At 63.2% G+C, this 24,482-nt stretch overlaps 6 non-coding genes across 6 annotated transcripts; all 6 read left to right on the forward strand.

Annotated features, from left to right (window-relative positions):
• The first annotated feature begins 1,072 nt into the window (after positions 1-1,072).
• Positions 1,073-1,191, forward strand: LOC142867050 (5S ribosomal RNA). Its single transcript, XR_012916781.1, has one exon. It is a non-coding gene; the product is annotated as a 5S ribosomal RNA (ribosomal RNA).
• Positions 1,192-4,975: 3,784 nt separating this feature from the next.
• On the forward strand, positions 4,976-5,094 carry LOC142867051 (5S ribosomal RNA). The gene has a single exon (XR_012916782.1). It is a non-coding gene; the product is annotated as a 5S ribosomal RNA (ribosomal RNA).
• A 3,784-nt stretch (positions 5,095-8,878) lies between these two features.
• Positions 8,879-8,997, forward strand: LOC142867052 (5S ribosomal RNA). The gene has a single exon (XR_012916783.1). It is a non-coding gene; the product is annotated as a 5S ribosomal RNA (ribosomal RNA).
• A 3,784-nt stretch (positions 8,998-12,781) lies between these two features.
• Positions 12,782-12,900, forward strand: LOC142867053 (5S ribosomal RNA). The gene has a single exon (XR_012916784.1). It is a non-coding gene; the product is annotated as a 5S ribosomal RNA (ribosomal RNA).
• A 3,784-nt stretch (positions 12,901-16,684) lies between these two features.
• On the forward strand, positions 16,685-16,803 carry LOC142867054 (5S ribosomal RNA). The gene has a single exon (XR_012916785.1). It is a non-coding gene; the product is annotated as a 5S ribosomal RNA (ribosomal RNA).
• Positions 16,804-20,587: 3,784 nt separating this feature from the next.
• Positions 20,588-20,706, forward strand: LOC142867055 (5S ribosomal RNA). Its single transcript, XR_012916786.1, has one exon. It is a non-coding gene; the product is annotated as a 5S ribosomal RNA (ribosomal RNA).
• Positions 20,707-24,482: the final 3,776 nt, after the last annotated feature.

Raw genomic sequence — 24,482 nt, forward strand, 5'->3', positions numbered from 1 at the left:
TCTTCCGCACAGACTGCGGGCCTCGCTCTTCTGAATGCCGCTAGCTCGCCACCCACCCACGGGTGAACCTGGTCAGGGTGCTTTCTCTCAGGGGCAGACTCTTTTCCGGGCGGGCTACCGGTGTCTCTGTTTGCTCGTTTCTTTCTTCCATTTCGGGACAGTCTTCCTTGCTGGGTGTGGAAATCTCCTATGCCTTCCCTCGCCTATTCTGTCAGCTTTAAAATTCTCTTTCAGTTGCCACCCTCACAGATGGATTAGGAAACTCTTTCCGGTGCACTCATTAGTGAAATGACCTCCAGGAAGCTGGAATCCAATATCTAATGGCCGATTTTTAGCGAGTCCACACGCCAGGGTGGTCGGGGTCCAATGCAGCCCCGGCCAGGCCCAGGCCCCTTGGACTGGGCCACAGGAGGACACGGAGGAGGGTCCCGGCCCCCACGAAGCGGTGCCGGCAGTTCTCCACGGGCTTGGGCGTTTTCCAGAGGTAGGAGATGGAGGGGACTGATTTCTTCAGCGCCCCCCAAACCACGCCACCCCACCCCACCCATGGGACACATCCCCAGAGAGAGACGCCCCATACACTGGCTGTGCCCCAGCCCTGGCCCGGGGGAATAGGCGGCAGCCCACCCACAGGGCGAGGGGGGGGGCGCAGCTGAAAGGGGTTGTGGGGGAGGGCGGCCCCTGGCTGGGGTCAAAGGGCGAGCGTCCCGCGCCTGCGCAGTCAGCGGCAGCGACGCGCTGGGGGTGGGCAGCGGGTAGGTGAAGGAGGCCGGGCGAGGAGACGAGGGGGGCTGGGAGGGCTCCACCTTGGCGAGTCCAGCCGTGGAGGCGCATCTTGTGTGAGTGTGAGTGAGTGTGAGTGTGTGTGTGTGTGTATAGAGAGACAGCCCCCCACCCCGCCCCGCCCCGCCCCGCCCCGCCCATCACCCCCGTCCCTGGGAGCCAGCGGGACCCGGCCGGCGAACTCAACCAGCCCGGCCCGGCCCGGCGCGGGGCCTGGGGCGGGAGGCGGCGGCGGGGAAGCCCAGAGAGGCTCGGCTTCTCGAGCGGGGCAGGGGCGCCCTCCGCCGCCGTCTAGGGCCACACCACCCTGAACGCCCCCGATCTCGTCTGGTCTCGGAAGCTAAGCAGGGTCGGGCCTGGTTAGTACTTGGATGGGAGACCGCCTGGGAATACCGGGTGCCACAGGCTGCTGCTTTTTTTTTTTTTTTTCTTGCCTCTTGTTCTGTCCCCTTTCTGGGAGCGCGGCGGCGGCCCGGGGTGGGGGTCACCCCCACCCTCAGCGCCCGCGCGGTGCCTGGCGCCCCAGCCCGCACCGTGGGGCCTCCTCTTGTCCCAAGCCTCGACACCGCCGCCACGCGGCAGCATGCGTGGCATCTGGACCGTCAGGTCTCAGACCAAAGGTCTGCTCTGTGGGAACCGACACGCTGGAGGAAACCTTGAGAGTCTGAGAGGGGAGGGAGTTCCAGAAGAAGGCCAGGATGTCATTTTGAGGGAGTATGTGACCAGAACTCGTCCCGTTGATTTTGGGGTTCTATGGGCTACACGCAGGAAACTTTGGTGGTGGCACCTGATGTTGGGGGATCCGGAGTCACACCCAGACCTGCTCCACAGGCCTCCTTTTACTTTTCTCTTCGGATTCATTATTTTTAAAAAGTGTCTCTTACCTCTAGGATTGCATTTTCTTTTCTCTCTCTTTTCAAGCAGATGATGGGAGTACAAGTATTCAGGTGACATGTGTTGCCCGTGCCGCCCTCCCCCCTGTGTTCTTTTTTTTTTTTTTTTTTTGAGACAGAGTCTCGTTTTGCTGCCCAGGCTAGAGTGAGTGCCATGGCGTCAGCCTAGCTCACAGCAACCTCAATCTCCGGGCTCAAGCAATCCTGCTGCCTCAGCCTCCCGAGTAGTTGGGACTACAGGCATGCACCACCACGCCCGGCTGTGTTTTTCTATATATATTAGTTGGCCAATTAATTTCTTTCTATTTTTAGTAGAGACGGGGTCTCGCTCTTGCTCAGGCTGGTTTCGAACTCCTGACCTGGAGCAATCCGCCCGCCTCGGCCTCCCAGAGAGCTAGGATTACAGGCGTGAGCCACCGCGCCCGGCCCCCCCTGTGTTCTTATTCATATACCTCTCATGTTGTTCCAGCGTATTGTGGGGGTACCAATGTTAAGGTCGGGTGCCTTGCCCTCTCCAAGCCTCCCCCCTCGGGTCAGAGCTTCAAGTGCGCCCATCCCCCAGTCGGTGCGCACCCACCCCATGCCTAATGGATGTGTATGCCCCTCCCCTCCCCCCACCCGCCCGACACCCACCCGATGAAGGTGATTCCTCTCTGTCCACTTAGGCGTCCATCCGTTCGTACCAATTTGCTGGTGAGCGCGCTCACGTGGTGCTCGTGTGTCCATTCTTGGGATACTTGGTTTACTGGAACGGGTTCCAGCTCTGGCCAGGAGAACACGAGAGGCGCCCTCTCACCGCTGCTCCTCACAGCCGAATGGCACTCCGTGGTGTCCACGCGCCACATTTTATTGATGCACTCCTGGATGGATGGGCACTCGGGTCGCTTCCACGTCTTTGGGATTGTGAATTGTGCCCTAACTGTAACCCTAACCCTTACCCAGCCCGTCTCCTCTGCCCCTGCCTGACGCACTCCTCCCCGGCCAGGCCCGTCACTGTCCTGGGCCCCCGCCTGACCGGCTCCTCCCCGCCCGGCCGGTCACCGTCCTCTGCCCCTGCCTGACACGCTCCTTCCCGCCCGGCCTCTCACCGTCCTCGGCCCCTGCCTGACCGGCTCCTCCGTCGCCTGGGCCTTCCAAGGGCTTGGTGTGGATGCTGCTTCCAGGAAGCCCTCCAGAAACCCGGCAGCAGGGTGGCCGCAGCAGTCTCCAGCAGCCGTCCCTAAGTCGCGTGAGTGCGGGGGACGCGCCCCCGCTGTGCCGCGGGGGCCCAGCCTGGTGTCTTCCCTGAGGCCCTGCGGCTGCCGGCTGGGCTGCCGCTCCCCGCAAGGGGAGAGCCGCGGAGGTGGGGACCGCCTCCTGATGGGGACGTACACGCAGCTCTCCACGTCGGATTCCGGGGCTCTCTGTCCTGCCCGAAGGCCCAGCTGGCCTGCGGGTCCTTAGAGTGGCAAAAACCTCCGAAAACTGAGACTGAGGGTCCGGTGGGTGTCTGCACTTTTGTGCTGGGCACCCCAGGGAGGCCCGGGGGCTGGCTGGACAACGTGGTCTGCTGGGCGGTGGTGGGGGGGTTGGAGGAGCAACTGATGCCCTTTGCACTTTGGGTAGCAAGAGTCTGAGGTGTCTCTGAGCCCTGTGCCCTGTGGGGGCGGGGCGGGGGGGAGGAGGAGGAGGAGGAGGAGGAGGTGGGAAGGGCCGGGGCCTGCAGTCCTGTTCCCGGGGTGGCACGGCAAGTGGCTTCTTCCACAGGCTGCTTGGCCTGGGCTCCCTGCACCTGGGCCTTTGGAGGACCGGCCCTGTGCTTGCCAACACTTCCTGCAGGGACCCAGAGCTGGGAGGTGGCATCTCTCAGCCCTGGGTCGGGCAGAGCCCCAGCGGGCCATGCCCACAACCTCTCTCAGCACCGGTCCCCCAGAAGGCTCCTTTGGGACCAGGATTCTCTTGCGGTGACTCTTTAAGGTCTGGCCCCTGGATGGAGGGGCACCAGGAGTAGAGGAGCAGGAAGGGGAAGGGGGTGGCCATGCGAGGGGACACTTTGAGGCCAAGTCCCAGCTTCAGCCTGATCCTCCTGGGAACCCCGCTCTGAGACAAGGAGCCGGGCTTCGCATTCCCACAGCAGCCAGTCGTGGGCTGAGGACACCTGGGGCGTTGGGAACTCCCTGGCTTCTCCTGGGTTTAACGTCTAGAGCTGCTTGTGAATCGCGCCGCCACACACACCCGAGCGCAGGTGTCTTCCGCACAGACTGCGGGCCTCGCTCTTCTGAATGCCGCTAGCTCGCCACCCACCCACGGGTGAACCTGGTCAGGGTGCTTTCTCTCAGGGGCAGACTCTTTTCCGGGCGGGCTACCGGTGTCTCTGTTTGCTCGTTTCTTTCTTCCATTTCGGGACAGTCTTCCTTGCTGGGTGTGGAAATCTCCTATGCCTTCCCTCGCCTATTCTGTCAGCTTTAAAATTCTCTTTCAGTTGCCACCCTCACAGATGGATTAGGAAACTCTTTCCGGTGCACTCATTAGTGAAATGACCTCCAGGAAGCTGGAATCCAATATCTAATGGCCGATTTTTAGCGAGTCCACACGCCAGGGTGGTCGGGGTCCAATGCAGCCCCGGCCAGGCCCAGGCCCCTTGGACTGGGCCACAGGAGGACACGGAGGAGGGTCCCGGCCCCCACGAAGCGGTGCCGGCAGTTCTCCACGGGCTTGGGCGTTTTCCAGAGGTAGGAGATGGAGGGGACTGATTTCTTCAGCGCCCCCCAAACCACGCCACCCCACCCCACCCATGGGACACATCCCCAGAGAGAGACGCCCCATACACTGGCTGTGCCCCAGCCCTGGCCCGGGGGAATAGGCGGCAGCCCACCCACAGGGCGAGGGGGGGGGCGCAGCTGAAAGGGGTTGTGGGGGAGGGCGGCCCCTGGCTGGGGTCAAAGGGCGAGCGTCCCGCGCCTGCGCAGTCAGCGGCAGCGACGCGCTGGGGGTGGGCAGCGGGTAGGTGAAGGAGGCCGGGCGAGGAGACGAGGGGGGCTGGGAGGGCTCCACCTTGGCGAGTCCAGCCGTGGAGGCGCATCTTGTGTGAGTGTGAGTGAGTGTGAGTGTGTGTGTGTGTGTATAGAGAGACAGCCCCCCACCCCGCCCCGCCCCGCCCCGCCCCGCCCATCACCCCCGTCCCTGGGAGCCAGCGGGACCCGGCCGGCGAACTCAACCAGCCCGGCCCGGCCCGGCGCGGGGCCTGGGGCGGGAGGCGGCGGCGGGGAAGCCCAGAGAGGCTCGGCTTCTCGAGCGGGGCAGGGGCGCCCTCCGCCGCCGTCTAGGGCCACACCACCCTGAACGCCCCCGATCTCGTCTGGTCTCGGAAGCTAAGCAGGGTCGGGCCTGGTTAGTACTTGGATGGGAGACCGCCTGGGAATACCGGGTGCCACAGGCTGCTGCTTTTTTTTTTTTTTTTCTTGCCTCTTGTTCTGTCCCCTTTCTGGGAGCGCGGCGGCGGCCCGGGGTGGGGGTCACCCCCACCCTCAGCGCCCGCGCGGTGCCTGGCGCCCCAGCCCGCACCGTGGGGCCTCCTCTTGTCCCAAGCCTCGACACCGCCGCCACGCGGCAGCATGCGTGGCATCTGGACTGTCAGGTCTCAGACCAAAGGTCTGCTCTGTGGGAACCGACACGCTGGAGGAAACCTTGAGAGTCTGAGAGGGGAGGGAGTTCCAGAAGAAGGCCAGGATGTCATTTTGAGGGAGTATGTGACCAGAACTCGTCCCGTTGATTTTGGGGTTCTATGGGCTACACGCAGGAAACTTTGGTGGTGGCACCTGATGTTGGGGGATCCGGAGTCACACCCAGACCTGCTCCACAGGCCTCCTTTTACTTTTCTCTTCGGATTCATTATTTTTAAAAAGTGTCTCTTACCTCTAGGATTGCATTTTCTTTTCTCTCTCTTTTCAAGCAGATGATGGGAGTACAAGTATTCAGGTGACATGTGTTGCCCGTGCCGCCCTCCCCCCTGTGTTCTTTTTTTTTTTTTTTTTTTGAGACAGAGTCTCGTTTTGCTGCCCAGGCTAGAGTGAGTGCCATGGCGTCAGCCTAGCTCACAGCAACCTCAATCTCCGGGCTCAAGCAATCCTGCTGCCTCAGCCTCCCGAGTAGTTGGGACTACAGGCATGCACCACCACGCCCGGCTGTGTTTTTCTATATATATTAGTTGGCCAATTAATTTCTTTCTATTTTTAGTAGAGACGGGGTCTCGCTCTTGCTCAGGCTGGTTTCGAACTCCTGACCTGGAGCAATCCGCCCGCCTCGGCCTCCCAGAGAGCTAGGATTACAGGCGTGAGCCACCGCGCCCGGCCCCCCCTGTGTTCTTATTCATATACCTCTCATGTTGTTCCAGCGTATTGTGGGGGTACCAATGTTAAGGTCGGGTGCCTTGCCCTCTCCAAGCCTCCCCCCTCGGGTCAGAGCTTCAAGTGCGCCCATCCCCCAGTCGGTGCGCACCCACCCCATGCCTAATGGATGTGTATGCCCCTCCCCTCCCCCCACCCGCCCGACACCCACCCGATGAAGGTGATTCCTCTCTGTCCACTTAGGCGTCCATCCGTTCGTACCAATTTGCTGGTGAGCGCGCTCACGTGGTGCTCGTGTGTCCATTCTTGGGATACTTGGTTTACTGGAACGGGTTCCAGCTCTGGCCAGGAGAACACGAGAGGCGCCCTCTCACCGCTGCTCCTCACAGCCGAATGGCACTCCGTGGTGTCCACGCGCCACATTTTATTGATGCACTCCTGGATGGATGGGCACTCGGGTCGCTTCCACGTCTTTGGGATTGTGAATTGTGCCCTAACTGTAACCCTAACCCTTACCCAGCCCGTCTCCTCTGCCCCTGCCTGACGCACTCCTCCCCGGCCAGGCCCGTCACTGTCCTGGGCCCCCGCCTGACCGGCTCCTCCCCGCCCGGCCGGTCACCGTCCTCTGCCCCTGCCTGACACGCTCCTTCCCGCCCGGCCTCTCACCGTCCTCGGCCCCTGCCTGACCGGCTCCTCCGTCGCCTGGGCCTTCCAAGGGCTTGGTGTGGATGCTGCTTCCAGGAAGCCCTCCAGAAACCCGGCAGCAGGGTGGCCGCAGCAGTCTCCAGCAGCCGTCCCTAAGTCGCGTGAGTGCGGGGGACGCGCCCCCGCTGTGCCGCGGGGGCCCAGCCTGGTGTCTTCCCTGAGGCCCTGCGGCTGCCGGCTGGGCTGCCGCTCCCCGCAAGGGGAGAGCCGCGGAGGTGGGGACCGCCTCCTGATGGGGACGTACACGCAGCTCTCCACGTCGGATTCCGGGGCTCTCTGTCCTGCCCGAAGGCCCAGCTGGCCTGCGGGTCCTTAGAGTGGCAAAAACCTCCGAAAACTGAGACTGAGGGTCCGGTGGGTGTCTGCACTTTTGTGCTGGGCACCCCAGGGAGGCCCGGGGGCTGGCTGGACAACGTGGTCTGCTGGGCGGTGGTGGGGGGGTTGGAGGAGCAACTGATGCCCTTTGCACTTTGGGTAGCAAGAGTCTGAGGTGTCTCTGAGCCCTGTGCCCTGTGGGGGCGGGGCGGGGGGGAGGAGGAGGAGGAGGAGGAGGAGGTGGGAAGGGCCGGGGCCTGCAGTCCTGTTCCCGGGGTGGCACGGCAAGTGGCTTCTTCCACAGGCTGCTTGGCCTGGGCTCCCTGCACCTGGGCCTTTGGAGGACCGGCCCTGTGCTTGCCAACACTTCCTGCAGGGACCCAGAGCTGGGAGGTGGCATCTCTCAGCCCTGGGTCGGGCAGAGCCCCAGCGGGCCATGCCCACAACCTCTCTCAGCACCGGTCCCCCAGAAGGCTCCTTTGGGACCAGGATTCTCTTGCGGTGACTCTTTAAGGTCTGGCCCCTGGATGGAGGGGCACCAGGAGTAGAGGAGCAGGAAGGGGAAGGGGGTGGCCATGCGAGGGGACACTTTGAGGCCAAGTCCCAGCTTCAGCCTGATCCTCCTGGGAACCCCGCTCTGAGACAAGGAGCCGGGCTTCGCATTCCCACAGCAGCCAGTCGTGGGCTGAGGACACCTGGGGCGTTGGGAACTCCCTGGCTTCTCCTGGGTTTAACGTCTAGAGCTGCTTGTGAATCGCGCCGCCACACACACCCGAGCGCAGGTGTCTTCCGCACAGACTGCGGGCCTCGCTCTTCTGAATGCCGCTAGCTCGCCACCCACCCACGGGTGAACCTGGTCAGGGTGCTTTCTCTCAGGGGCAGACTCTTTTCCGGGCGGGCTACCGGTGTCTCTGTTTGCTCGTTTCTTTCTTCCATTTCGGGACAGTCTTCCTTGCTGGGTGTGGAAATCTCCTATGCCTTCCCTCGCCTATTCTGTCAGCTTTAAAATTCTCTTTCAGTTGCCACCCTCACAGATGGATTAGGAAACTCTTTCCGGTGCACTCATTAGTGAAATGACCTCCAGGAAGCTGGAATCCAATATCTAATGGCCGATTTTTAGCGAGTCCACACGCCAGGGTGGTCGGGGTCCAATGCAGCCCCGGCCAGGCCCAGGCCCCTTGGACTGGGCCACAGGAGGACACGGAGGAGGGTCCCGGCCCCCACGAAGCGGTGCCGGCAGTTCTCCACGGGCTTGGGCGTTTTCCAGAGGTAGGAGATGGAGGGGACTGATTTCTTCAGCGCCCCCCAAACCACGCCACCCCACCCCACCCATGGGACACATCCCCAGAGAGAGACGCCCCATACACTGGCTGTGCCCCAGCCCTGGCCCGGGGGAATAGGCGGCAGCCCACCCACAGGGCGAGGGGGGGGGCGCAGCTGAAAGGGGTTGTGGGGGAGGGCGGCCCCTGGCTGGGGTCAAAGGGCGAGCGTCCCGCGCCTGCGCAGTCAGCGGCAGCGACGCGCTGGGGGTGGGCAGCGGGTAGGTGAAGGAGGCCGGGCGAGGAGACGAGGGGGGCTGGGAGGGCTCCACCTTGGCGAGTCCAGCCGTGGAGGCGCATCTTGTGTGAGTGTGAGTGAGTGTGAGTGTGTGTGTGTGTGTATAGAGAGACAGCCCCCCACCCCGCCCCGCCCCGCCCCGCCCCGCCCATCACCCCCGTCCCTGGGAGCCAGCGGGACCCGGCCGGCGAACTCAACCAGCCCGGCCCGGCCCGGCGCGGGGCCTGGGGCGGGAGGCGGCGGCGGGGAAGCCCAGAGAGGCTCGGCTTCTCGAGCGGGGCAGGGGCGCCCTCCGCCGCCGTCTAGGGCCACACCACCCTGAACGCCCCCGATCTCGTCTGGTCTCGGAAGCTAAGCAGGGTCGGGCCTGGTTAGTACTTGGATGGGAGACCGCCTGGGAATACCGGGTGCCACAGGCTGCTGCTTTTTTTTTTTTTTTTCTTGCCTCTTGTTCTGTCCCCTTTCTGGGAGCGCGGCGGCGGCCCGGGGTGGGGGTCACCCCCACCCTCAGCGCCCGCGCGGTGCCTGGCGCCCCAGCCCGCACCGTGGGGCCTCCTCTTGTCCCAAGCCTCGACACCGCCGCCACGCGGCAGCATGCGTGGCATCTGGACTGTCAGGTCTCAGACCAAAGGTCTGCTCTGTGGGAACCGACACGCTGGAGGAAACCTTGAGAGTCTGAGAGGGGAGGGAGTTCCAGAAGAAGGCCAGGATGTCATTTTGAGGGAGTATGTGACCAGAACTCGTCCCGTTGATTTTGGGGTTCTATGGGCTACACGCAGGAAACTTTGGTGGTGGCACCTGATGTTGGGGGATCCGGAGTCACACCCAGACCTGCTCCACAGGCCTCCTTTTACTTTTCTCTTCGGATTCATTATTTTTAAAAAGTGTCTCTTACCTCTAGGATTGCATTTTCTTTTCTCTCTCTTTTCAAGCAGATGATGGGAGTACAAGTATTCAGGTGACATGTGTTGCCCGTGCCGCCCTCCCCCCTGTGTTCTTTTTTTTTTTTTTTTTTTGAGACAGAGTCTCGTTTTGCTGCCCAGGCTAGAGTGAGTGCCATGGCGTCAGCCTAGCTCACAGCAACCTCAATCTCCGGGCTCAAGCAATCCTGCTGCCTCAGCCTCCCGAGTAGTTGGGACTACAGGCATGCACCACCACGCCCGGCTGTGTTTTTCTATATATATTAGTTGGCCAATTAATTTCTTTCTATTTTTAGTAGAGACGGGGTCTCGCTCTTGCTCAGGCTGGTTTCGAACTCCTGACCTGGAGCAATCCGCCCGCCTCGGCCTCCCAGAGAGCTAGGATTACAGGCGTGAGCCACCGCGCCCGGCCCCCCCTGTGTTCTTATTCATATACCTCTCATGTTGTTCCAGCGTATTGTGGGGGTACCAATGTTAAGGTCGGGTGCCTTGCCCTCTCCAAGCCTCCCCCCTCGGGTCAGAGCTTCAAGTGCGCCCATCCCCCAGTCGGTGCGCACCCACCCCATGCCTAATGGATGTGTATGCCCCTCCCCTCCCCCCACCCGCCCGACACCCACCCGATGAAGGTGATTCCTCTCTGTCCACTTAGGCGTCCATCCGTTCGTACCAATTTGCTGGTGAGCGCGCTCACGTGGTGCTCGTGTGTCCATTCTTGGGATACTTGGTTTACTGGAACGGGTTCCAGCTCTGGCCAGGAGAACACGAGAGGCGCCCTCTCACCGCTGCTCCTCACAGCCGAATGGCACTCCGTGGTGTCCACGCGCCACATTTTATTGATGCACTCCTGGATGGATGGGCACTCGGGTCGCTTCCACGTCTTTGGGATTGTGAATTGTGCCCTAACTGTAACCCTAACCCTTACCCAGCCCGTCTCCTCTGCCCCTGCCTGACGCACTCCTCCCCGGCCAGGCCCGTCACTGTCCTGGGCCCCCGCCTGACCGGCTCCTCCCCGCCCGGCCGGTCACCGTCCTCTGCCCCTGCCTGACACGCTCCTTCCCGCCCGGCCTCTCACCGTCCTCGGCCCCTGCCTGACCGGCTCCTCCGTCGCCTGGGCCTTCCAAGGGCTTGGTGTGGATGCTGCTTCCAGGAAGCCCTCCAGAAACCCGGCAGCAGGGTGGCCGCAGCAGTCTCCAGCAGCCGTCCCTAAGTCGCGTGAGTGCGGGGGACGCGCCCCCGCTGTGCCGCGGGGGCCCAGCCTGGTGTCTTCCCTGAGGCCCTGCGGCTGCCGGCTGGGCTGCCGCTCCCCGCAAGGGGAGAGCCGCGGAGGTGGGGACCGCCTCCTGATGGGGACGTACACGCAGCTCTCCACGTCGGATTCCGGGGCTCTCTGTCCTGCCCGAAGGCCCAGCTGGCCTGCGGGTCCTTAGAGTGGCAAAAACCTCCGAAAACTGAGACTGAGGGTCCGGTGGGTGTCTGCACTTTTGTGCTGGGCACCCCAGGGAGGCCCGGGGGCTGGCTGGACAACGTGGTCTGCTGGGCGGTGGTGGGGGGGTTGGAGGAGCAACTGATGCCCTTTGCACTTTGGGTAGCAAGAGTCTGAGGTGTCTCTGAGCCCTGTGCCCTGTGGGGGCGGGGCGGGGGGGAGGAGGAGGAGGAGGAGGAGGAGGTGGGAAGGGCCGGGGCCTGCAGTCCTGTTCCCGGGGTGGCACGGCAAGTGGCTTCTTCCACAGGCTGCTTGGCCTGGGCTCCCTGCACCTGGGCCTTTGGAGGACCGGCCCTGTGCTTGCCAACACTTCCTGCAGGGACCCAGAGCTGGGAGGTGGCATCTCTCAGCCCTGGGTCGGGCAGAGCCCCAGCGGGCCATGCCCACAACCTCTCTCAGCACCGGTCCCCCAGAAGGCTCCTTTGGGACCAGGATTCTCTTGCGGTGACTCTTTAAGGTCTGGCCCCTGGATGGAGGGGCACCAGGAGTAGAGGAGCAGGAAGGGGAAGGGGGTGGCCATGCGAGGGGACACTTTGAGGCCAAGTCCCAGCTTCAGCCTGATCCTCCTGGGAACCCCGCTCTGAGACAAGGAGCCGGGCTTCGCATTCCCACAGCAGCCAGTCGTGGGCTGAGGACACCTGGGGCGTTGGGAACTCCCTGGCTTCTCCTGGGTTTAACGTCTAGAGCTGCTTGTGAATCGCGCCGCCACACACACCCGAGCGCAGGTGTCTTCCGCACAGACTGCGGGCCTCGCTCTTCTGAATGCCGCTAGCTCGCCACCCACCCACGGGTGAACCTGGTCAGGGTGCTTTCTCTCAGGGGCAGACTCTTTTCCGGGCGGGCTACCGGTGTCTCTGTTTGCTCGTTTCTTTCTTCCATTTCGGGACAGTCTTCCTTGCTGGGTGTGGAAATCTCCTATGCCTTCCCTCGCCTATTCTGTCAGCTTTAAAATTCTCTTTCAGTTGCCACCCTCACAGATGGATTAGGAAACTCTTTCCGGTGCACTCATTAGTGAAATGACCTCCAGGAAGCTGGAATCCAATATCTAATGGCCGATTTTTAGCGAGTCCACACGCCAGGGTGGTCGGGGTCCAATGCAGCCCCGGCCAGGCCCAGGCCCCTTGGACTGGGCCACAGGAGGACACGGAGGAGGGTCCCGGCCCCCACGAAGCGGTGCCGGCAGTTCTCCACGGGCTTGGGCGTTTTCCAGAGGTAGGAGATGGAGGGGACTGATTTCTTCAGCGCCCCCCAAACCACGCCACCCCACCCCACCCATGGGACACATCCCCAGAGAGAGACGCCCCATACACTGGCTGTGCCCCAGCCCTGGCCCGGGGGAATAGGCGGCAGCCCACCCACAGGGCGAGGGGGGGGGCGCAGCTGAAAGGGGTTGTGGGGGAGGGCGGCCCCTGGCTGGGGTCAAAGGGCGAGCGTCCCGCGCCTGCGCAGTCAGCGGCAGCGACGCGCTGGGGGTGGGCAGCGGGTAGGTGAAGGAGGCCGGGCGAGGAGACGAGGGGGGCTGGGAGGGCTCCACCTTGGCGAGTCCAGCCGTGGAGGCGCATCTTGTGTGAGTGTGAGTGAGTGTGAGTGTGTGTGTGTGTGTATAGAGAGACAGCCCCCCACCCCGCCCCGCCCCGCCCCGCCCCGCCCATCACCCCCGTCCCTGGGAGCCAGCGGGACCCGGCCGGCGAACTCAACCAGCCCGGCCCGGCCCGGCGCGGGGCCTGGGGCGGGAGGCGGCGGCGGGGAAGCCCAGAGAGGCTCGGCTTCTCGAGCGGGGCAGGGGCGCCCTCCGCCGCCGTCTAGGGCCACACCACCCTGAACGCCCCCGATCTCGTCTGGTCTCGGAAGCTAAGCAGGGTCGGGCCTGGTTAGTACTTGGATGGGAGACCGCCTGGGAATACCGGGTGCCACAGGCTGCTGCTTTTTTTTTTTTTTTTCTTGCCTCTTGTTCTGTCCCCTTTCTGGGAGCGCGGCGGCGGCCCGGGGTGGGGGTCACCCCCACCCTCAGCGCCCGCGCGGTGCCTGGCGCCCCAGCCCGCACCGTGGGGCCTCCTCTTGTCCCAAGCCTCGACACCGCCGCCACGCGGCAGCATGCGTGGCATCTGGACCGTCAGGTCTCAGACCAAAGGTCTGCTCTGTGGGAACCGACACGCTGGAGGAAACCTTGAGAGTCTGAGAGGGGAGGGAGTTCCAGAAGAAGGCCAGGATGTCATTTTGAGGGAGTATGTGACCAGAACTCGTCCCGTTGATTTTGGGGTTCTATGGGCTACACGCAGGAAACTTTGGTGGTGGCACCTGATGTTGGGGGATCCGGAGTCACACCCAGACCTGCTCCACAGGCCTCCTTTTACTTTTCTCTTCGGATTCATTATTTTTAAAAAGTGTCTCTTACCTCTAGGATTGCATTTTCTTTTCTCTCTCTTTTCAAGCAGATGATGGGAGTACAAGTATTCAGGTGACATGTGTTGCCCGTGCCGCCCTCCCCCCTGTGTTCTTTTTTTTTTTTTTTTTTTGAGACAGAGTCTCGTTTTGCTGCCCAGGCTAGAGTGAGTGCCATGGCGTCAGCCTAGCTCACAGCAACCTCAATCTCCGGGCTCAAGCAATCCTGCTGCCTCAGCCTCCCGAGTAGTTGGGACTACAGGCATGCACCACCACGCCCGGCTGTGTTTTTCTATATATATTAGTTGGCCAATTAATTTCTTTCTATTTTTAGTAGAGACGGGGTCTCGCTCTTGCTCAGGCTGGTTTCGAACTCCTGACCTGGAGCAATCCGCCCGCCTCGGCCTCCCAGAGAGCTAGGATTACAGGCGTGAGCCACCGCGCCCGGCCCCCCCTGTGTTCTTATTCATATACCTCTCATGTTGTTCCAGCGTATTGTGGGGGTACCAATGTTAAGGTCGGGTGCCTTGCCCTCTCCAAGCCTCCCCCCTCGGGTCAGAGCTTCAAGTGCGCCCATCCCCCAGTCGGTGCGCACCCACCCCATGCCTAATGGATGTGTATGCCCCTCCCCTCCCCCCACCCGCCCGACACCCACCCGATGAAGGTGATTCCTCTCTGTCCACTTAGGCGTCCATCCGTTCGTACCAATTTGCTGGTGAGCGCGCTCACGTGGTGCTCGTGTGTCCATTCTTGGGATACTTGGTTTACTGGAACGGGTTCCAGCTCTGGCCAGGAGAACACGAGAGGCGCCCTCTCACCGCTGCTCCTCACAGCCGAATGGCACTCCGTGGTGTCCACGCGCCACATTTTATTGATGCACTCCTGGATGGATGGGCACTCGGGTCGCTTCCACGTCTTTGGGATTGTGAATTGTGCCCTAACTGTAACCCTAACCCTTACCCAGCCCGTCTCCTCTGCCCCTGCCTGACGCACTCCTCCCCGGCCAGGCCCGTCACTGTCCTGGGCCCCCGCCTGACCGGCTCCTCCCCGCCCGGCCGGTCACCGTCCTCTGCCCCTGCCTGACACGCTCCTTCCCGCCCGGCCTCTCACCGTCCTCGGCCCCTGCCTGACCGGCTCCTCCGTCGCCTGGGCCTTCCAAGGGCTTGGTGTGGATGCTGCTTCCAGGAAGCCCTCCAGAAACCCGGCAGCAGGGTGGCCGCAGCAGTCTCCAGCAGCCGTCCCTAAGTCGCGTGAGTGCGGGGGACGCGCCCCCGCTGTGCCGCGGGGGCCCAGCCTGGTGTCTTCCCTGAGGCCCTGCGGCTGCCGGCTGGGCTGCCGCTCCCCGCAAGGGGAGAGCCGCGGAGGTGGGGACCGCCTCCTGATGGGGACGTACACGCAGCTCTCCACGTCGGATTCCGGGGCTCTCTGTCCTGCCCGAAGGCCCAGCTGGCCTGCGGGTCCTTAGAGTGGCAAAAACCTCCGAAAACTGAGACTGAGGGTCCGGTGGGTGTCTGCACTTTTGTGCTGGGCACCCCAGGGAGGCCCGGGGGCTGGCTGGACAACGTGGTCTGCTGGGCGGTGGTGGGGGGGTTGGAGGAGCAACTGATGCCCTTTGCACTTTGGGTAGCAAGAGTCTGAGGTGTCTCTGAGCCCTGTGCCCTGTGGGGGCGGGGCGGGGGGGAGGAGGAGGAGGAGGAGGAGGAGGTGGGAAGGGCCGGGGCCTGCAGTCCTGTTCCCGGGGTGGCACGGCAAGTGGCTTCTTCCACAGGCTGCTTGGCCTGGGCTCCCTGCACCTGGGCCTTTGGAGGACCGGCCCTGTGCTTGCCAACACTTCCTGCAGGGACCCAGAGCTGGGAGGTGGCATCTCTCAGCCCTGGGTCGGGCAGAGCCCCAGCGGGCCATGCCCACAACCTCTCTCAGCACCGGTCCCCCAGAAGGCTCCTTTGGGACCAGGATTCTCTTGCGGTGACTCTTTAAGGTCTGGCCCCTGGATGGAGGGGCACCAGGAGTAGAGGAGCAGGAAGGGGAAGGGGGTGGCCATGCGAGGGGACACTTTGAGGCCAAGTCCCAGCTTCAGCCTGATCCTCCTGGGAACCCCGCTCTGAGACAAGGAGCCGGGCTTCGCATTCCCACAGCAGCCAGTCGTGGGCTGAGGACACCTGGGGCGTTGGGAACTCCCTGGCTTCTCCTGGGTTTAACGTCTAGAGCTGCTTGTGAATCGCGCCGCCACACACACCCGAGCGCAGGTGTCTTCCGCACAGACTGCGGGCCTCGCTCTTCTGAATGCCGCTAGCTCGCCACCCACCCACGGGTGAACCTGGTCAGGGTGCTTTCTCTCAGGGGCAGACTCTTTTCCGGGCGGGCTACCGGTGTCTCTGTTTGCTCGTTTCTTTCTTCCATTTCGGGACAGTCTTCCTTGCTGGGTGTGGAAATCTCCTATGCCTTCCCTCGCCTATTCTGTCAGCTTTAAAATTCTCTTTCAGTTGCCACCCTCACAGATGGATTAGGAAACTCTTTCCGGTGCACTCATTAGTGAAATGACCTCCAGGAAGCTGGAATCCAATATCTAATGGCCGATTTTTAGCGAGTCCACACGCCAGGGTGGTCGGGGTCCAATGCAGCCCCGGCCAGGCCCAGGCCCCTTGGACTGGGCCACAGGAGGACACGGAGGAGGGTCCCGGCCCCCACGAAGCGGTGCCGGCAGTTCTCCACGGGCTTGGGCGTTTTCCAGAGGTAGGAGATGGAGGGGACTGATTTCTTCAGCGCCCCCCAAACCACGCCACCCCACCCCACCCATGGGACACATCCCCAGAGAGAGACGCCCCATACACTGGCTGTGCCCCAGCCCTGGCCCGGGGGAATAGGCGGCAGCCCACCCACAGGGCGAGGGGGGGGGCGCAGCTGAAAGGGGTTGTGGGGGAGGGCGGCCCCTGGCTGGGGTCAAAGGGCGAGCGTCCCGCGCCTGCGCAGTCAGCGGCAGCGACGCGCTGGGGGTGGGCAGCGGGTAGGTGAAGGAGGCCGGGCGAGGAGACGAGGGGGGCTGGGAGGGCTCCACCTTGGCGAGTCCAGCCGTGGAGGCGCATCTTGTGTGAGTGTGAGTGAGTGTGAGTGTGTGTGTGTGTGTATAGAGAGACAGCCCCCCACCCCGCCCCGCCCCGCCCCGCCCCGCCCATCACCCCCGTCCCTGGGAGCCAGCGGGACCCGGCCGGCGAACTCAACCAGCCCGGCCCGGCCCGGCGCGGGGCCTGGGGCGGGAGGCGGCGGCGGGGAAGCCCAGAGAGGCTCGGCTTCTCGAGCGGGGCAGGGGCGCCCTCCGCCGCCGTCTAGGGCCACACCACCCTGAACGCCCCCGATCTCGTCTGGTCTCGGAAGCTAAGCAGGGTCGGGCCTGGTTAGTACTTGGATGGGAGACCGCCTGGGAATACCGGGTGCCACAGGCTGCTGCTTTTTTTTTTTTTTTTCTTGCCTCTTGTTCTGTCCCCTTTCTGGGAGCGCGGCGGCGGCCCGGGGTGGGGGTCACCCCCACCCTCAGCGCCCGCGCGGTGCCTGGCGCCCCAGCCCGCACCGTGGGGCCTCCTCTTGTCCCAAGCCTCGACACCGCCGCCACGCGGCAGCATGCGTGGCATCTGGACTGTCAGGTCTCAGACCAAAGGTCTGCTCTGTGGGAACCGACACGCTGGAGGAAACCTTGAGAGTCTGAGAGGGGAGGGAGTTCCAGAAGAAGGCCAGGATGTCATTTTGAGGGAGTATGTGACCAGAACTCGTCCCGTTGATTTTGGGGTTCTATGGGCTACACGCAGGAAACTTTGGTGGTGGCACCTGATGTTGGGGGATCCGGAGTCACACCCAGACCTGCTCCACAGGCCTCCTTTTACTTTTCTCTTCGGATTCATTATTTTTAAAAAGTGTCTCTTACCTCTAGGATTGCATTTTCTTTTCTCTCTCTTTTCAAGCAGATGATGGGAGTACAAGTATTCAGGTGACATGTGTTGCCCGTGCCGCCCTCCCCCCTGTGTTCTTTTTTTTTTTTTTTTTTTGAGACAGAGTCTCGTTTTGCTGCCCAGGCTAGAGTGAGTGCCATGGCGTCAGCCTAGCTCACAGCAACCTCAATCTCCGGGCTCAAGCAATCCTGCTGCCTCAGCCTCCCGAGTAGTTGGGACTACAGGCATGCACCACCACGCCCGGCTGTGTTTTTCTATATATATTAGTTGGCCAATTAATTTCTTTCTATTTTTAGTAGAGACGGGGTCTCGCTCTTGCTCAGGCTGGTTTCGAACTCCTGACCTGGAGCAATCCGCCCGCCTCGGCCTCCCAGAGAGCTAGGATTACAGGCGTGAGCCACCGCGCCCGGCCCCCCCTGTGTTCTTATTCATATACCTCTCATGTTGTTCCAGCGTATTGTGGGGGTACCAATGTTAAGGTCGGGTGCCTTGCCCTCTCCAAGCCTCCCCCCTCGGGTCAGAGCTTCAAGTGCGCCCATCCCCCAGTCGGTGCGCACCCACCCCATGCCTAATGGATGTGTATGCCCCTCCCCTCCCCCCACCCGCCCGACACCCACCCGATGAAGGTGATTCCTCTCTGTCCACTTAGGCGTCCATCCGTTCGTACCAATTTGCTGGTGAGCGCGCTCACGTGGTGCTCGTGTGTCCATTCTTGGGATACTTGGTTTACTGGAACGGGTTCCAGCTCTGGCCAGGAGAACACGAGAGGCGCCCTCTCACCGCTGCTCCTCACAGCCGAATGGCACTCCGTGGTGTCCACGCGCCACATTTTATTGATGCACTCCTGGATGGATGGGCACTCGGGTCGCTTCCACGTCTTTGGGATTGTGAATTGTGCCCTAACTGTAACCCTAACCCTTACCCAGCCCGTCTCCTCTGCCCCTGCCTGACGCACTCCTCCCCGGCCAGGCCCGTCACTGTCCTGGGCCCCCGCCTGACCGGCTCCTCCCCGCCCGGCCGGTCACCGTCCTCTGCCCCTGCCTGACACGCTCCTTCCCGCCCGGCCTCTCACCGTCCTCGGCCCCTGCCTGACCGGCTCCTCCGTCGCCTGGGCCTTCCAAGGGCTTGGTGTGGATGCTGCTTCCAGGAAGCCCTCCAGAAACCCGGCAGCAGGGTGGCCGCAGCAGTCTCCAGCAGCCGTCCCTAAGTCGCGTGAGTGCGGGGGACGCGCCCCCGCTGTGCCGCGGGGGCCCAGCCTGGTGTCTTCCCTGAGGCCCTGCGGCTGCCGGCTGGGCTGCCGCTCCCCGCAAGGGGAGAGCCGCGGAGGTGGGGACCGCCTCCTGATGGGGACGTACACGCAGCTCTCCACGTCGGATTCCGGGGCTCTCTGTCCTGCCCGAAGGCCCAGCTGGCCTGCGGGTCCTTAGAGTGGCAAAAACCTCCGAAAACTGAGACTGAGGGTCCGGTGGGTGTCTGCACTTTTGTGCTGGGCACCCCAGGGAGGCCCGGGGGCTGGCTGGACAACGTGGTCTGCTGGGCGGTGGTGGGGGGGTTGGAGGAGCAACTGATGCCCTTTGCACTTTGGGTAGCAAGAGTCTGAGGTGTCTCTGAGCCCTGTGCCCTGTGGGGGCGGGGCGGGGGGGAGGAGGAGGAGGAGGAGGAGGAGGTGGGAAGGGCCGGGGCCTGCAGTCCTGTTCCCGGGGTGGCACGGCAAGTGGCTTCTTCCACAGGCTGCTTGGCCTGGGCTCCCTGCACCTGGGCCTTTGGAGGACCGGCCCTGTGCTTGCCAACACTTCCTGCAGGGACCCAGAGCTGGGAGGTGGCATCTCTCAGCCCTGGGTCGGGCAGAGCCCCAGCGGGCCATGCCCACAACCTCTCTCAGCACCGGTCCCCCAGAAGGCTCCTTTGGGACCAGGATTCTCTTGCGGTGACTCTTTAAGGTCTGGCCCCTGGATGGAGGGGCACCAGGAGTAGAGGAGCAGGAAGGGGAAGGGGGTGGCCATGCGAGGGGACACTTTGAGGCCAAGTCCCAGCTTCAGCCTGATCCTCCTGGGAACCCCGCTCTGAGACAAGGAGCCGGGCTTCGCATTCCCACAGCAGCCAGTCGTGGGCTGAGGACACCTGGGGCGTTGGGAACTCCCTGGCTTCTCCTGGGTTTAACGTCTAGAGCTGCTTGTGAATCGCGCCGCCACACACACCCGAGCGCAGGTGTCTTCCGCACAGACTGCGGGCCTCGCTCTTCTGAATGCCGCTAGCTCGCCACCCACCCACGGGTGAACCTGGTCAGGGTGCTTTCTCTCAGGGGCAGACTCTTTTCCGGGCGGGCTACCGGTGTCTCTGTTTGCTCGTTTCTTTCTTCCATTTCGGGACAGTCTTCCTTGCTGGGTGTGGAAATCTCCTATGCCTTCCCTCGCCTATTCTGTCAGCTTTAAAATTCTCTTTCAGTTGCCACCCTCACAGATGGATTAGGAAACTCTTTCCGGTGCACTCATTAGTGAAATGACCTCCAGGAAGCTGGAATCCAATATCTAATGGCCGATTTTTAGCGAGTCCACACGCCAGGGTGGTCGGGGTCCAATGCAGCCCCGGCCAGGCCCAGGCCCCTTGGACTGGGCCACAGGAGGACACGGAGGAGGGTCCCGGCCCCCACGAAGCGGTGCCGGCAGTTCTCCACGGGCTTGGGCGTTTTCCAGAGGTAGGAGATGGAGGGGACTGATTTCTTCAGCGCCCCCCAAACCACGCCACCCCACCCCACCCATGGGACACATCCCCAGAGAGAGACGCCCCATACACTGGCTGTGCCCCAGCCCTGGCCCGGGGGAATAGGCGGCAGCCCACCCACAGGGCGAGGGGGGGGGCGCAGCTGAAAGGGGTTGTGGGGGAGGGCGGCCCCTGGCTGGGGTCAAAGGGCGAGCGTCCCGCGCCTGCGCAGTCAGCGGCAGCGACGCGCTGGGGGTGGGCAGCGGGTAGGTGAAGGAGGCCGGGCGAGGAGACGAGGGGGGCTGGGAGGGCTCCACCTTGGCGAGTCCAGCCGTGGAGGCGCATCTTGTGTGAGTGTGAGTGAGTGTGAGTGTGTGTGTGTGTGTATAGAGAGACAGCCCCCCACCCCGCCCCGCCCCGCCCCGCCCCGCCCATCACCCCCGTCCCTGGGAGCCAGCGGGACCCGGCCGGCGAACTCAACCAGCCCGGCCCGGCCCGGCGCGGGGCCTGGGGCGGGAGGCGGCGGCGGGGAAGCCCAGAGAGGCTCGGCTTCTCGAGCGGGGCAGGGGCGCCCTCCGCCGCCGTCTAGGGCCACACCACCCTGAACGCCCCCGATCTCGTCTGGTCTCGGAAGCTAAGCAGGGTCGGGCCTGGTTAGTACTTGGATGGGAGACCGCCTGGGAATACCGGGTGCCACAGGCTGCTGCTTTTTTTTTTTTTTTTCTTGCCTCTTGTTCTGTCCCCTTTCTGGGAGCGCGGCGGCGGCCCGGGGTGGGGGTCACCCCCACCCTCAGCGCCCGCGCGGTGCCTGGCGCCCCAGCCCGCACCGTGGGGCCTCCTCTTGTCCCAAGCCTCGACACCGCCGCCACGCGGCAGCATGCGTGGCATCTGGACTGTCAGGTCTCAGACCAAAGGTCTGCTCTGTGGGAACCGACACGCTGGAGGAAACCTTGAGAGTCTGAGAGGGGAGGGAGTTCCAGAAGAAGGCCAGGATGTCATTTTGAGGGAGTATGTGACCAGAACTCGTCCCGTTGATTTTGGGGTTCTATGGGCTACACGCAGGAAACTTTGGTGGTGGCACCTGATGTTGGGGGATCCGGAGTCACACCCAGACCTGCTCCACAGGCCTCCTTTTACTTTTCTCTTCGGATTCATTATTTTTAAAAAGTGTCTCTTACCTCTAGGATTGCATTTTCTTTTCTCTCTCTTTTCAAGCAGATGATGGGAGTACAAGTATTCAGGTGACATGTGTTGCCCGTGCCGCCCTCCCCCCTGTGTTCTTTTTTTTTTTTTTTTTTTGAGACAGAGTCTCGTTTTGCTGCCCAGGCTAGAGTGAGTGCCATGGCGTCAGCCTAGCTCACAGCAACCTCAATCTCCGGGCTCAAGCAATCCTGCTGCCTCAGCCTCCCGAGTAGTTGGGACTACAGGCATGCACCACCACGCCCGGCTGTGTTTTTCTATATATATTAGTTGGCCAATTAATTTCTTTCTATTTTTAGTAGAGACGGGGTCTCGCTCTTGCTCAGGCTGGTTTCGAACTCCTGACCTGGAGCAATCCGCCCGCCTCGGCCTCCCAGAGAGCTAGGATTACAGGCGTGAGCCACCGCGCCCGGCCCCCCCTGTGTTCTTATTCATATACCTCTCATGTTGTTCCAGCGTATTGTGGGGGTACCAATGTTAAGGTCGGGTGCCTTGCCCTCTCCAAGCCTCCCCCCTCGGGTCAGAGCTTCAAGTGCGCCCATCCCCCAGTCGGTGCGCACCCACCCCATGCCTAATGGATGTGTATGCCCCTCCCCTCCCCCCACCCGCCCGACACCCACCCGATGAAGGTGATTCCTCTCTGTCCACTTAGGCGTCCATCCGTTCGTACCAATTTGCTGGTGAGCGCGCTCACGTGGTGCTCGTGTGTCCATTCTTGGGATACTTGGTTTACTGGAACGGGTTCCAGCTCTGGCCAGGAGAACACGAGAGGCGCCCTCTCACCGCTGCTCCTCACAGCCGAATGGCACTCCGTGGTGTCCACGCGCCACATTTTATTGATGCACTCCTGGATGGATGGGCACTCGGGTCGCTTCCACGTCTTTGGGATTGTGAATTGTGCCCTAACTGTAACCCTAACCCTTACCCAGCCCGTCTCCTCTGCCCCTGCCTGACGCACTCCTCCCCGGCCAGGCCCGTCACTGTCCTGGGCCCCCGCCTGACCGGCTCCTCCCCGCCCGGCCGGTCACCGTCCTCTGCCCCTGCCTGACACGCTCCTTCCCGCCCGGCCTCTCACCGTCCTCGGCCCCTGCCTGACCGGCTCCTCCGTCGCCTGGGCCTTCCAAGGGCTTGGTGTGGATGCTGCTTCCAGGAAGCCCTCCAGAAACCCGGCAGCAGGGTGGCCGCAGCAGTCTCCAGCAGCCGTCCCTAAGTCGCGTGAGTGCGGGGGACGCGCCCCCGCTGTGCCGCGGGGGCCCAGCCTGGTGTCTTCCCTGAGGCCCTGCGGCTGCCGGCTGGGCTGCCGCTCCCCGCAAGGGGAGAGCCGCGGAGGTGGGGACCGCCTCCTGATGGGGACGTACACGCAGCTCTCCACGTCGGATTCCGGGGCTCTCTGTCCTGCCCGAAGGCCCAGCTGGCCTGCGGGTCCTTAGAGTGGCAAAAACCTCCGAAAACTGAGACTGAGGGTCCGGTGGGTGTCTGCACTTTTGTGCTGGGCACCCCAGGGAGGCCCGGGGGCTGGCTGGACAACGTGGTCTGCTGGGCGGTGGTGGGGGGGTTGGAGGAGCAACTGATGCCCTTTGCACTTTGGGTAGCAAGAGTCTGAGGTGTCTCTGAGCCCTGTGCCCTGTGGGGGCGGGGCGGGGGGGAGGAGGAGGAGGAGGAGGAGGAGGTGGGAAGGGCCGGGGCCTGCAGTCCTGTTCCCGGGGTGGCACGGCAAGTGGCTTCTTCCACAGGCTGCTTGGCCTGGGCTCCCTGCACCTGGGCCTTTGGAGGACCGGCCCTGTGCTTGCCAACACTTCCTGCAGGGACCCAGAGCTGGGAGGTGGCATCTCTCAGCCCTGGGTCGGGCAGAGCCCCAGCGGGCCATGCCCACAACCTCTCTCAGCACCGGTCCCCCAGAAGGCTCCTTTGGGACCAGGATTCTCTTGCGGTGACTCTTTAAGGTCTGGCCCCTGGATGGAGGGGCACCAGGAGTAGAGGAGCAGGAAGGGGAAGGGGGTGGCCATGCGAGGGGACACTTTGAGGCCAAGTCCCAGCTTCAGCCTGATCCTCCTGGGAACCCCGCTCTGAGACAAGGAGCCGGGCTTCGCATTCCCACAGCAGCCAGTCGTGGGCTGAGGACACCTGGGGCGTTGGGAACTCCCTGGCTTCTCCTGGGTTTAACGTCTAGAGCTGCTTGTGAATCGCGCCGCCACACACACCCGAGCGCAGGTGTCTTCCGCACAGACTGCGGGCCTCGCTCTTCTGAATGCCGCTAGCTCGCCACCCACCCACGGGTGAACCTGGTCAGGGTGCTTTCTCTCAGGGGCAGACTCTTTTCCGGGCGGGCTACCGGTGTCTCTGTTTGCTCGTTTCTTTCTTCCATTTCGGGACAGTCTTCCTTGCTGGGTGTGGAAATCTCCTATGCCTTCCCTCGCCTATTCTGTCAGCTTTAAAATTCTCTTTCAGTTGCCACCCTCACAGATGGATTAGGAAACTCTTTCCGGTGCACTCATTAGTGAAATGACCTCCAGGAAGCTGGAATCCAATATCTAATGGCCGATTTTTAGCGAGTCCACACGCCAGGGTGGTCGGGGTCCAATGCAGCCCCGGCCAGGCCCAGGCCCCTTGGACTGGGCCACAGGAGGACACGGAGGAGGGTCCCGGCCCCCACGAAGCGGTGCCGGCAGTTCTCCACGGGCTTGGGCGTTTTCCAGAGGTAGGAGATGGAGGGGACTGATTTCTTCAGCGCCCCCCAAACCACGCCACCCCACCCCACCCATGGGACACATCCCCAGAGAGAGACGCCCCATACACTGGCTGTGCCCCAGCCCTGGCCCGGGGGAATAGGCGGCAGCCCACCCACAGGGCGAGGGGGGGGGCGCAGCTGAAAGGGGTTGTGGGGGAGGGCGGCCCCTGGCTGGGGTCAAAGGGCGAGCGTCCCGCGCCTGCGCAGTCAGCGGCAGCGACGCGCTGGGGGTGGGCAGCGGGTAGGTGAAGGAGGCCGGGCGAGGAGACGAGGGGGGCTGGGAGGGCTCCACCTTGGCGAGTCCAGCCGTGGAGGCGCATCTTGTGTGAGTGTGAGTGAGTGTGAGTGTGTGTGTGTGTGTATAGAGAGACAGCCCCCCACCCCGCCCCGCCCCGCCCCGCCCCGCCCATCACCCCCGTCCCTGGGAGCCAGCGGGACCCGGCCGGCGAACTCAACCAGCCCGGCCCGGCCCGGCGCGGGGCCTGGGGCGGGAGGCGGCGGCGGGGAAGCCCAGAGAGGCTCGGCTTCTCGAGCGGGGCAGGGGCGCCCT

Source organism: Microcebus murinus, unplaced genomic scaffold (assembly GCF_040939455.1).
Source record: "Microcebus murinus isolate Inina unplaced genomic scaffold, M.murinus_Inina_mat1.0 scaf013_hap2_Mmur4.0, whole genome shotgun sequence".
In the NCBI taxonomy this organism is placed as follows: Eukaryota; Metazoa; Chordata; class Mammalia; order Primates; family Cheirogaleidae; genus Microcebus; species Microcebus murinus.